General features: G+C 42.7%; 1 pseudogene; it reads left to right on the forward strand.

Annotated features, from left to right (window-relative positions):
• Positions 1–9549: 9549 nt before the first annotated feature.
• LOC112400656 (uncharacterized) lies at positions 9550–13410 on the forward strand (annotated as a pseudogene).
• The last annotated feature ends 332 nt before the right edge of the window (positions 13411–13742 follow it).

Below are 13742 nucleotides of genomic sequence, written 5' to 3' on the forward strand. Positions count from 1 at the left end.
CCTGGTCTGGGAAGATCCCACATGCCGCGGAGCAACTAGGCCCGTGAGCCGCAACTGCTGAGCCTGCGCATCTGGAGCTTGTGCTCCGCAACAAGAGAGGCCGCGACAGTGAGAGGCCCACGCACTGCGATGAAGAGTGGCCCCCACTTGCCGCAACTAGGGAAAGCCCTCGCACAGAGATGAAGACCCAACACGGCCAAAAATAAATAAATAAAATAAAATTGCAAAAGTATTTTAAAGGCAGCAAGAGAAAAAGAGTCATATACAAGGGAATCCCCATAAAGCTATCAGTTAATATCTCTGCAGAAACTTTGCAGGCCAGAAGGAAGTGGCATGATATATTCAAAGTGCTGAGGGAAAAAATCTGCAACCTAGGATGCTCTACTCAGCAAGCTCATTGTTTAGAATAGAAGGAGAACTTCTCAAACAAGGGAAAGCTAAAAGAATTCAGCAATACTAAACATACCCTAAAAGAAATGTTGAAGGGTCTTCTCTAAATGGAAAAGAAGAATCTATAAGAAAAGGAAAATCCCACTAGGGAAAGCAGATATATAGTAACAATTGAAGATCATTTAAAGAAGCCAGCATGTAGATTAAAAGACAAAAAGTTGTAAAAGCAACTATAACTGCAATAAACAGTAAAGGGAGAAGCATGAAGATATAAAATATGACATCAAAAACAATGTGGGGGAGGGTAGTAAAAAATGTAGATCTTTTAGAATGTGTTTGAACTTAAACGACTACCAGTTTAAAAGAAGTATATGTAGTAGTATTCAATATATATGTACCCCATGGTAACCACAAATTAAAAACCTACTATCGATACACAAAAACTAAAAAGAAAGGAACACATACCACTGAAGAGAATTATCAGAATAATGAATGTAGACACAGAACTTACACTCTTCACAAAAATTAACTCAAAATGGGTCATAGACCTAAATAATTTGGTTCTGTTGTTTCTGGAATTGGCTTTCTAATGTGATCAGATTTAAAGACACTGATGAATCTATTTCCAGTAGTAAAGAGAACATTAGTAGTCCATGATGGGAACTGTTTATAGAGATACACAAAATATATACTCCTAATCAACCACTTATAAGAAGCAAGAGGCTAAGTGACTCAGTGAATGATACTTTTCAACGTTTTTTGAAGATTAATGAATTAAATGATGTGGTTGGTTGCTTCTAATGTTGCTGGACAAAGTGGTGTAAGAAAAGGATAAGCTCAGGGATTTGAATACCTAGCTCGAGTGTCATGTAAATGACCTAAGAGCTTCTCTGTGTGCCTTGAATAAGAGTCTTATTTCCTGTAGAAGCAGAGCTAAAATTGCTGAAAGTCAAACACAGCACTTCACCTTGTAATTGGCTGAGTTACAACACAAATTTAACTCAGCCTTGCAGAGTGTCTACTGTTAAAGTGAAGGCATTGATTACGAAATAATGGGATCCTGCAAACTGGGATGGAAATGTGTGGGAAGACGCTGATGAAGCTGGAGACATTGAGCCACTAAATACTGATAAATCTTCTTTGCCAGTGGAAGAGGTCTCCCCACCCCCAGTGGAAGCGGCCTCCCCATCTTCAGTGGAATCGACCTCCTTACCCCTAGCTGAGTTGATATCCTCAGCCCCAGGAAAAGTGTCTTTCCCAACTATAGAAGAAGTGGCCTCCTTACCCCTACCGGCAGCAGCATCTCCACTCCCAGTTTCCTCTCCTACAGTGGTATGGTCCTCTCCACCTGTCTATGGGGATTAACATAGCATTGCTTGAGGAAATGGTAATTGCCTCCCTTTAGGCAGTTGCCATACAAGATCATGGTGAGACCCCTCAGGGTCCACTCCCATCACCCTTCTCTGCTTCTAGACCTATAACTATACTCAGGTCCCAGCAGGCCTCTAAAGATGAGGTACAAAGTGTGATCCATGAGGAAATGCACTACACTACAAATGAACTAATTGAGTTTTCTAATTTATATAAGCAGAAATCTGGGGAAATTGTACGAATGTATACTAAGAATGTAGGGTAATGGTGGAAGGAACATTTAAGTTGGATCAGGCCGAATTTACTGATATGGGCTCATGTTGGTTTGCAACCTTGGGAGTCCCTGGGTGAAATTTGAAACTGGCTCCCATACTTGGAGTACAAGGAGAGACCCAAGAAAGAGACCACTCCGGATCGGTAGCTGGCGGTTTTAATAAGCAAGGGAACTTACATACGAGGTTTATCTTGGGTAGTCACAAGACAAGTGGATCTCTGCACCCACCAGCCAGCATCTTAAGTTTAGTCACGTGCACAGTCCAGATTGTCTCAACAATACGTTACTCTCTCAAGGCTGCATCCTTGAAACAGCTCATAGTGTGGGAATGGTGGGCAGAATGTACATTCCAAGGACAGGGGAATGGGTAAGCAGCCATCGATTGCCCAGGTCCAGCTTGCAGGTCAACTGGAGGTCAAGTCCTCTCAATAACCTCCTCTAATACTCCATCCCTGGTGACCAGCTCTTACAATCTTATACATCCCCCTCTTCTGCAGTGTCTCTAAGTAATCAGCAAAGAGTTTTAATACCATGGATGTGGCTCAATTTGTAGCTCTCTGGCTACATTGGAGGTAGATGCCTCAGCAACAGTATAAGCACATGCAAGAGAAAACACAGATAAAGATAATGATTCTCAATATAAGTAACAATTTTTTTCCCACCAAGAACCCCATGATCCAAAACATTGATTGACTAAGTCCCCCTAGTGAGATTGGATCACTCAGGGCATTCACTTGTGTCCTCATGTGATTTAATAAAGATGATACATTAGTAGACTCATCAGGTATGAACATAGAACATTCTGTTTGGGTAATGGTATAGGTGCCTCCTTGTGAGGTAGTAATACTGTCCAAGTCCATCCTATTTTAGAGGATGGTTTTTCTCTTTAGATATTTGTCAGTGTTCAGTAAAGAAGGGCTTTGCTGGCTATCGTTTAAGTCTTGTTTGGTGAATCTAGTAAGGGATTCTATGTGTGCTATAATGTTCTCTAGGCTAATGTTAGGAATAAAGACAATGGCCAAATGACCCTGGCAGTGGAAACTGTGCCCACCCAGTGACTGGACACCACAGGACAGGGACAGCAGAAGTCTAAGGTTGGAAAGACAGATATTTAGCAGGAACTTGTATGGGGAAGTCTTCTCATATAGGAATAACACTTGTTGTCTGATATGTAGATGTTAACATGACTGCAGCTTTAGGAATCTGACCTGGTTGTGCATACTGTACACGTTGCCAGGGGAGGCAGCACTGTCAGGCATGAGGAGATAGACAGCGGGTGGGATATGCTGACCAGGACTTCCACCTTCTCCCCTCTTTCAATGGTGCATGTTCCATTCTAGGTATGTTGTGCTTCAGTAGGTCTGACTTGCAGTAGGACGGTGGGATCCCAGTGGAGATTGAGTAGTTCTCCTTCATCCAGAGGTGCAAAGTAACTCACCCATCCTGGTGGGATGATTGGGATTTGCAACATTGCAAATTTCAGTAGATAACACTTTCCCTAGGCGTGATGGGGCTTGGTGTTCTCAGCAGCATAGCGTGTTGATCCATGATGAGAGTCGAACAATAGTTGTCTTCCACGACTTCCATACCTTTTTATACCTTCACGGTGTTGGGTGTATTAACCTGTCTGGCATATGAGGAAACAGGTCCTACTGTTTGATCTTTCAAATGTAATAAAGCCTGGGACCATATTTTAGTCCATTAAGCCAAGGTCATTTTACCTGTTAGTAATTTAATCTGCTGTTTAATATTCCATTTTTCCTTTCTACCAACACTGCTGCTTGTGGGCTATAGGGAAGATGGAACCTCCACTGAATGTCATGTACTTTTGCCAGTCTTGCATACCATGACATTTGAAATGTGAACCCCCAGTTACTATCTATTCTATGAAGGTATCTGTACATGGTACTCAGCTTCTCTAGTCTCCTAATGGTGGCAGCCTAGTTTGCATGGCAACAATGGAAAGCTTGGGTTAGGCCAGATGCAGTGTCCACACAAACCAAAGTGTATTTAGCATCTTCAGTGAGATAGAGGAGGCTAATATAATCAATGTGCCAATGCCTCACCAATTGGGAACTCTCGTGGATGGCCCCAGACTCCTTTGGCAGTTGCCTTGGCTGTTGTTTAGAACAAACAGGACATGTTGTTGCTGCATTAGCCAAGTCACTGTATTCCAAGGGCAATCTGGCATCCTTGGTAATACACCATCACACCTGAGTGCTACAGTGGCCACTCTTTATATGCACCCATTCTGCTGTGGAAGACAGTGAGGACTGCCTCAGTCTCTTGCAGATGAACTTAAATGTCTTTCTACATATCCTGACTCCATGAGGGCTTATTTGTGATTATTCATCCCTTGGTTTCCCATTATCCAAGACATAAGGTTAAACCCTTTGGAACAGCCCAACTGTCAGTACAAAGGGCTAATAGCCAGGGCTCATGAGTGATCACCAGCTACATTGTTGAGTTCAGCACGTAGGCTGCTATGGTTCATTCTTGTTTCCATCCAGATGGTGTCAGTTTGGGCTGAATAGCTACTGAAATGCATGTGGGCGGGTTGCCCTGACTAGATCCATCTGTACACCAGGCATTAATGGGAATTTCTTCTATTACCTCTCTACAGGACCCAGGGGCTGCCATAGGAATAAGGGCAGAGGCATTTGAAGGATCTACATGTTCCACAGGCCTAGTAGCACCTGCATTTCCAGAGACAGTGGGCTGATGGACAGGGTGCTCCTCTGCTGCATACAGGCATGCAACTTAGTCAAAATAGGAGTTTGAGCAATAACAGAGGTGAGTTGATAGAACATATTCTCAACCCAACTCTTCATGGGAAGGGAAGTTCTTAATATGCTGTTCATTAAAGCTGTCTGATCATATCTGATTCTATGCACATTTTAAAATATGACATTCCAATCAAAGCCTTGGTAATATAACCAAGTTTCCAATTGTGTCCTGTTTCAATGAAAACAGATTCTTATTGAACTTACACAAATAAGTATGTTGCCATAAAATAAGATTACTCACCAAGAGTTTCTGAATCCTGGAGGGATCAGGCAGGGAGAAAAAGATAAACGTTTCATCTTTGTTTACAAAGGTATATGTTAGCAAATTGCTAATAACTTGAGAAAAAGAGATAAAGATTATCTTAAATACGGAAAAACAAAGCATAAAAGTACCAACAATGTTTCAAACAAAAACGCATAAAAATTATAATCATCCTCATCAGTTCATTTAGTCTAATATAATTAGTTCTTGTTGATCTTGATCTTTGGTTAGCAGTTTTATATATTCATCCTTTTTTTCCTTAGAGTTCTGTGAATTCTTACTCAGTTCAGTGGTATAATCTTCTTTATCAGAAGCCTGTATATGTCAGTCTTTTCCATGAATCTCCTTGAATATGAAGCACTTTTGCAGGAATACTTTTGCAAAAGCATCAGAGTAAAAAAATAACTGTCTGTAAATGACAAAAGACTTTAAAATGGCCATGGTTAAAGATCTGATGAGAGTTCATTGTAATGCAGTTGACAAGGGAATTTGGTTATTTCTGTAACATCATTTTTAAAATAACTAGAATTATTGTTGATGGAGGTCACTGAGAGGACGTGACCACTGGTTGACCCATGGCTGGACCTGGGCAATCAGAGGCTACTCACCTCTTCCCCTGTCCTTGGAATGTACATTCTATTCACTGTTCCAACACTAGGAGCCATTTTCAAGGATGCAGCCTTGAAAGAGCAAGGTGTTGTTGAGGCCATCTGGACTGTGTATGTGACTGAACCTAGTTAATGCCTCTATATAAACTTTTAAGATTCTGGTGGACTGGTGCAGAGATTTACTCATCTTTCAGCTGCCCAAGACAAGCCTTGTATATAAGTTTTGTTGCTTATTAGAACTGCTACCTACCAATTTGGAATGCTCTATCTCTTTCTTCAGTGTCTCCTTGCCCTCTGTGTATGGGGGCCAGTTTTTGAACCAACAGTTGATGAGCTGGCCAGGAGACCTGAGAAATGGGTCTTGGTAAAGAGGCATCTGTGGGGGAAAAGAGGTATCTTGAGTTGGTCACGACTTCTCTGTGGCCAGGGGTGGACCATATGTTAGATGCTTGTGGATCACTGCTTGAGTACAGGGACCTCCTGAAAATGCTGGCTGGTTTGACACGCTTATTTAGAAACTACACATAGTGCACTGTGGCAAACAAAGAAAACAAATGGTTTCTGCAGTGGGCTGGTCTCTACTGTGGTCAGTAGAGTAATTTAACATATCAAATTTAACACGTCAATAAGTCTAATTAGCTTAATATCTCTCTCTCTCTCTCTCTCTCTCTATTTTTGGCTGCATTGGGTCTTTTTTTTTTTTTTTTTTTTGCTGTACGCGGGCCTCTCACTGTTGTGGCCTCTCCCGTTGCGGAGCACAGGCTCCAGACGCGCAGGCTCAGCGGCCATGGCTCCCGGGCCCAGCCGCTCCGCAGCATGTGGGATCTTCCCGGACCGGGGCACGAACCCGTGTCCCCTGCATCAGCAGGCGGACTCTCAACCACTGCGCCACCAGGGAAGCCCTGCATTGGGTCTTTGTTGCTGCACGCGGGCGTCCTCTAGTTGCAGAGATCAGGGGCTGCTCTTTGTTGCAGTGCGCAGGCTTCTCATTGTGGTGGCTTCTCTTGTTGCAGAACAAAGGCTCTAGGCACGTGGGCTTCAGTAGTTGTGGCTCATGCACTCTAGAGCGCAGGCTCAGTAGTTGTGGCGCACGGGCTTAGTTGCTCTGCAGCATGTGGGATCTTCCCGGACCAGGGCTCAAACCCGTGTCCCCTGCATTGGCAGACGGATTCTTAACCACTGTGCCACCAGGGAAGTCCCTAATATCTCTCTTTTATCAGGAGAGAGGACAAATCTTTCAGATGTTCCAGGGACCCTCTGGAAAATCCCAAAGTTAGTTTGAAGTCAAAAAGACTTCATTTAGAATTTGATTTTGGGGAAGTTTGTCAAAAATATCAAAAAAGGTTTTAAAAGACTTGCTTAAATAGTATTATAGGTCACTGTGAAATAATATTTAGTTATCTATTTAGCCAAAGTGTCAGTTAAGGACTTTGAAGGCAAAATCAGAAAGTTACATAGTCATAAAAAATCTTAGCTCTTTTAACAGAGAAGACTCAGTTTTCTTAAGTAATGAAAGAACTGATAAAGACAACATGAAGCGCAGACAATTATTTTGATAAAACACAGAATCTTTGTTTTCTAGGTAGATTACTTAAAGGTAAAGAAAAACTTTTCATAATCTTATCAAGAACAAACCAATAGTTCAAGGAAACTTTGTTCTTCTCAAAGATGAAAGAAAATTAAATTTTAGTTTTACCTAAGTACACTATTGATATTAAAGCTTTTTTTCTTCACCAATTAAATAGAGCTCTTTTATAAATTAATTTTGGCAATACCATTCGGATGTAGAAATATATCATATATAACAGGTAAAAATAGACATACAAAAGCATACAGACAGACACAAACAGAGACCATATAACTTTCATTTCAAAATTTTAGCCATGAATCAGGTACAGCAATACAAAACTCACTAGTTTATAAATAATAGTTGAATCCAAATGTAACTGGCAGACAGAACAAGTTAAGATTAGCCACTCAAATGGATAAAGCTTTTTACTAATATTTGTGGAGAAGACTTAAGATTTGTATTTGCCCTTGACCAATAATCATATAGAGGCTGTGGACTGATTTTGGGCAAGGGAGCTTCTATAGCAGTATGTGTTTTAAAAAGCCTCTTCTGCCGCCTTTTTCCCCCCTCCAGTCTCGAGCAATCCTGGGCAGTGTTTTAGTTAGCCCCTGGGGTATTTACATTTCAAAGACATTATAAGACTTACAACTTCAATGGGAAGAGAAGGAATGCAAGTTTTTCTCTTAGGAGTTTTGGGGTATATTTCTCTATTATCAGAAATCTGGGTAATTACTATTTAAACTTTTCATTTGTATTAGGGGTCAGATGGTGTACAGCTACGTCTTGTTTCATTGTCAATAACCACAACACTCTCCCCTTTGTTCTCCTCACTTTCCCAGGGATTCCACGTCTTAGTGTCTCAGCCTTTGTCTCACACCTTAATCTGCAGCAGCTTGTGCCCTCCTAGCTTTTCAAAACGGGCATGCTATTGTCTTCAACTTATTATCCTGCTCTGCCCCAAAGCTAGCAGAGCAGTGAACAATCACACATCCTTCTCTACCCTCAGCTCTTCTTCCAGCTGTCTAACTTGAGCTTCAGCTTCTAGTTGGGCATCAGTGGCCAGATGAAGTGCCAACAGTAGAGACCAACCCACAGTTGCAGCCATTTGTTTCCTTTCTTTGCTGCAGTGCACTGTGTGTAGTTCCTTAAACAGACACATTAAACCAGCCAGCATTTTTGGGATGTCCCTGTAGTCATGCAGCAGTCCACAGACATCTAACTATGTACCACCCCTGCCCACAAAGAGGTCAATGGCCAACTCAGGATTTCCCCTATCGATGCCTCTTTCCCAAGACCCATTTCTTCCGTCTTCTGGCTGGCTTGCTAATTGTTGGTTTGCAATTGTTGGTTTGCAATTCTTGGGAGTTCCCTGGGTGATATTCAAAACTAGCCCCCATTTAACAGAATGCAAGGAGAGACCAAAGAAAGAGGCAGAGCACTCCAGATTGGTAGATTGTGGTTTTAATAAACAAAGGAACCTATATATGAGGCTTGTCTTGGGTGGTCGCAAGATGAGTAGTTCTCCGCATCAACCTCCCTTAATGGAAGTCAGTCACATACACAGTCCAGATAGTCTCAGCAACACATGAATAGAACATACATCCCAAGGTCAGCAGAGGCGTGTAAGGAGCCTCTGATTTCCTGGGCCAGGTCATGGGTCAACCAGTGCTCACATCCTCTCAGTTACCTCCTCTAACAGCTCACTAAGCAGAGATCCTGCATTTAATGTAGCTGAGGAAGTTAGAAAGGCCTCTAACTGTTTGGTTGGTTATCTGACTGAAACATGGACAAAAAATTTCCCACAGTTTGTGAATTGGAAATGCCTGACCTCCTTTGGTTTAATGTAGAGGAAGGGGTTCAGAGATTTAGAAAGATTGGAATGTTAGAGTGGATTTGTCATTTAAGGCCTACTCATCCATACTGGGAGTGTCTAGAACAGGGGTCCCCAACCTCCAGGCCTTGGACCAGTATCTGTCCGCAGCCCATTAGGAACCAGGCCACACAGCAGGAGGTGAGCGGCAGGCGGGCAAGCAGAGCTTTATCTGCGGCTCTCCATCGGTCACATAACCGCCTGAACCATCCCCCCCGCAACCCCATCCGTGGAAAAATTGTCTTCCACAAAACCGGTCCCTGGTGCCAGAAAGGTTGGGGACCGCTGGTCTAGAAGACATACCTTTCACCAATACTTTGACAAATAATTTGGTGAGTGGAGTCCTAGCATCCTTGAAGATCTCCATGATTGCTCATCTCTGTAAGTGAGATGTTACCGTGGGAACTGCAGCCACTCAATGGAAAAACCTAAATGCAGTAGGAGTAATTTGATCCTGGCGTGGCAGGGGCCAAGTGGCAGCATTCTATCACCAAAGGGAAGGTGAGTGTGGTTACCATAATGGACAGCAGAGACAAAGCAGCAGTCAGAATAGTCTGATTCATGCAGACTTATGGTGCTGGCTAGTTAGTGTTCTAAAAAGTGAAATAAATAGGAAGCCTACTAGATTTTCACTTGATCTGTATAAGCAGAAAAGTTCTAGATCAAGTGAACAAAAATCTAACTCAAATCATAAAAACAGAGAGTCACAGCCCCTTGATCAATTCCAAGACTTAAGACAGTTTGTAGACTTAGAACCCCTTGAATGAAGGGGGGGTTGGGTCCCCTTGAAGAAGGATCCCAGTACACTAGTGAAAATTTATACTGTTAATATTTCTCCCAAAGGCACCTGCAGCCTTTTACCAGAGTAACTGTACATTGAGAAAAAGGAAATAATCAGACCTTTCAGGGACTACTGGCCACTAGATCTGAACTAGAACTGATTCTAGGAGACCTGAAGCACCACTGTGGCCCTCCAGTCAGAGTAGGGGCTTATTAAGGTCAGGTAATCAGTGGAGTTTTAGCTTAGGTGTACCTCACAGTGAGTGTAGTAGCTCCCCAAATCCATCCTGTGGTTATTTCCTTCATTTCAGAATGCATAATTGGAATAGATATATATAGCAGCTGGAAGAATCCCCACATTGGTTCCCTGATCTGTTGAGTGTGGGCTGTTATGGTGGGAAAGGCCAAATGGAAGCCATTGGAACTTCCTCTACCTACAAAAGTAATAATAAAAAATAATACCACATTCCTGGAGGGATTTCAGAGATAAGTGCTACCATCAAGGACTTGGAAGATGCAGGGGTGGTGATTTCCACCACATCCCCCTTAAACTCTATTTGACCAATGTAGAAGACAGATGGATCTTGGAGAATGACAGTGGATTATCACAAGCTTAACCAGGTAGTAATTCCAATTGCAGGTGCTGTACCAAATGTGGTTTCATTGCTTGAGCAAATTAACACATGATCTGGTACCTGGTATGCAGCTGTTGATCTGGCAAATAATCTTTTTCTCCATACCTGTCCATAAGGCCCACCAGAAGCAATTTGCTTTCAACTGGAAAGGCCAGCAATATACCTTCACTGTCCTACATTGGAAGTATATCAACTCTCCAGTTCTGTCTTAACTTACTTCACAGAAATCTTGATTGCCTTTCCCTTTCACGAGGTATCACAATGATCCATTACATTGATGACATTATTCTAATTGGACCTAGTGAGTGAGAAGTAGCAACTAATCTAGACTTATTGGTGAAACAGTTGCATGTCAGAGGGTGGGAAATAAACCCAACTAAAATACAGAGGCCTTCTACCTCAGTGAAATTTCTAGGGATCCAGTGGTATGGGGCATGTCGAGACATCTCTTCTAAGGTGAAGGATAGGTTGTTGTATTTGGCCCCTCCTACAACCAAGAAAGAAGCACGATGCTTAACTGGTCTCTTTGGATTTGGTGGCAACATATTCTTCATTTGGGTGTGTTATTCTAGCCCATTTACTGAGTGACCTGAAAAGTTGATAGTTTTGAGTAAGATCCAGAACAAGAGAAGGCTCTGAAACAGGTTTGGGCTTTTGTGCAAGCTGTTATGCCACTTGGGCTACATGATCCAGCAGATCCAGTGGTGTTGGAAGTGGCAGTGTCAGATCGAGTTAGTGTTCGGAGCCTTTGGCAAGCCCCTGTGGGATGAATTACAGCATAGACCCTTAGGATTTTGGAGCAATGCCCTGCCCTCATCTGTAGATAACTACTCTCCTTTTGCGAATCAGTTCTTGGCTTCCAACTGGGCCTTAGAGACTAAACACTTGACCATGGGCAACAAAGTTACCATCAAACCTGAGCTGCTCCTCATGAACTGGGTGTTATCTGACCCACCAAGCCATAAAGTTGGGCATGCACAGCAACACTCCATCAGCAAATGAAAGTAGTATATATATGATCAAGCCTGGGTAGGCCCTAAATGCACAGGTAAATTACCTGAAGAAGTGGCCCAAATGCCTATGGTCCCCACTCCTGCTACACTGCCTTCTCTTTCCCAGCCTGTACTTGTGGCCTCATTGGGAGTTCCTACAATCAGTTGACAGAGAAAGAAAAGACTTGGGCCTGGTTTACAGATGGTTTTACAAGGTATGCAGGCACCATCTGAAAGTGGACAGCTGCAGCATTACAGCGCCTCTCTGGGACATCCCTGGAGGACAGTGGTGAAGGGGAGTCCTCTTGGTGGGCAGAACTTCAGGCAGTGCACCTGGTTGTTCACTTTGCTTGGAAGGAAAAATGACCAGATGTGTGATTATATACCAATTCATGGGCTGTGGCCAACGGTTTGGATGGATGGTCTGGGACTTGGAAGGAACATGATTTAAAAATTGGTGACAAAGAAATTTAGGGAAGAGGTATGTAGATAGACTTCTCTTAATGGGAAAAAGACGTGAAAATATTTGTGTCCCATGTGAATGCTCACCAAAAGGTGACCTCAGAAGAGGAAGATTTTAATAATCAAGTGGATAGGATGACCCATTCTGTCGGTACCATTCAGCCTCTTTTGCTAGCCACCCCTGTCATTGCCCAATGGGTTCATGAACAAAGTGGCCATGGTGGCAGGGATGGTGGTTATACCTGGGCTCAGCAACATGGACTTCCATTCACCAAGGCTGACCTGGCTACAGCCACTGCTGAGTGCCCAGTCTGCCAGCAGTGGAAACCAACACTGAGCCTCTGATATGGCACCATTCCCTAGCATGATCAGCTAGCTAGCTGGTGGCAGGTTGATTGCATTGGACTGCTCCCATCATGGAAGGGGCAGTGTTTGTCCTTATTGGAATAGACACTTACTCTGGATATGGATTTGCCTTCCCTGCATGCAATGCTTTTTCCAAAACTACCATCTGTGGACTTAATAGAATGTCTTATCCCCTGTCATGATATTTCACAGAGCATTGCTTCTGATCAAGAACAATCCTTTACAATAAAAGAAGTGTGACAGTGGGCCCAAGCTCATGGAATTCACTGGTCTTACCATGTCTCCCACCATCCTAAAGCAGCTTGCTTAATAGAACAGTGGTATGACCTTTTGAAGATTTAGTTACAGCACCAGCTAGGTGGCAGTACCTTGCAGGGCTGGGGCAAGTTTCTCCAGAAAGCTGTATATGCACTTAATTAGTATCCACTATACGGTGCTGTTTCTCAAGTAGCCAGGATTTACAGGTCCAGGAATCAAGCAGGTGGAAATGAAAGTGCACCAGTCATTATTATCCGTAGTGACCCACTAGCTTCCTGTTTTCATGACTTTATTTTCTGCTGGCCTAGAGGTCTTAGTGTCAGAGGGAGGAAAGCTTCTATCAGGAGACATGACAATGATTCCATTGAACTGGAAATTAAGACTGCCACCCTGCCACTTTGGGCTCTGAATCAACAGGCAAAAAAAGGAGTTATGGTGGTATCTGGGGTGATTGATCCTGACTATCAAGGAGAAATTGCACTACTACTACATGGTAGAAGTGAGGAAGAGTGTGTCTGGAATACAGGAGATGCCTTAGGGCATCTCTTAGTATTACCATGCCTTGTGGTCAAAGTCAATGGAAAGCTACAACAAACGAATCCAAGCAAGACTACTAATGGGCCAGACCCTTCAGGAATGAAAGTTAGGGTTACTCTGCCAGCTAAAGAACAATGACCAGCTGAGGTGCTTGCTGAAGGCAAAGGGAATACAGGATGTGTAGTAGAAGAAGGTAATTATAAATACCAGCTACAACCACACCACCAGTTACAGAAATGAGGACTATAATTGTCATGAGTATTTCCTCCTTATTTTGTTATACATATGTTTGTTTGTGTATATATACATAAACTAAGTACATATTTTTGTTTTATTTCCTTTCTTGTTCTTTTATCATATAAGATAAGCTGTATTGACTTTACACATCAGTAATTGAGTATTGCTAATTTTACATCATAGTATTTAAGTTATAGGATATCAGGAGAAGAGTAAGCATCACTCAAGTGCCGTTCCTCCTCTTCTGGGGAAGGGATTAGTGCATTTTCAGTTGTTTGTAGGATAGCTATATCATGTCAGTTGAAACTATGACCTTGTTATTGTCTTTATTTGGAGATCCAGTA

Source organism: Neophocaena asiaeorientalis, unplaced genomic scaffold, assembly GCF_003031525.2.
Source record: "Neophocaena asiaeorientalis asiaeorientalis breed wild unplaced genomic scaffold, Neophocaena_asiaeorientalis_V1.1 scaffold406, whole genome shotgun sequence".
Taxonomy (NCBI): domain Eukaryota; kingdom Metazoa; phylum Chordata; class Mammalia; order Artiodactyla; family Phocoenidae; genus Neophocaena; species Neophocaena asiaeorientalis.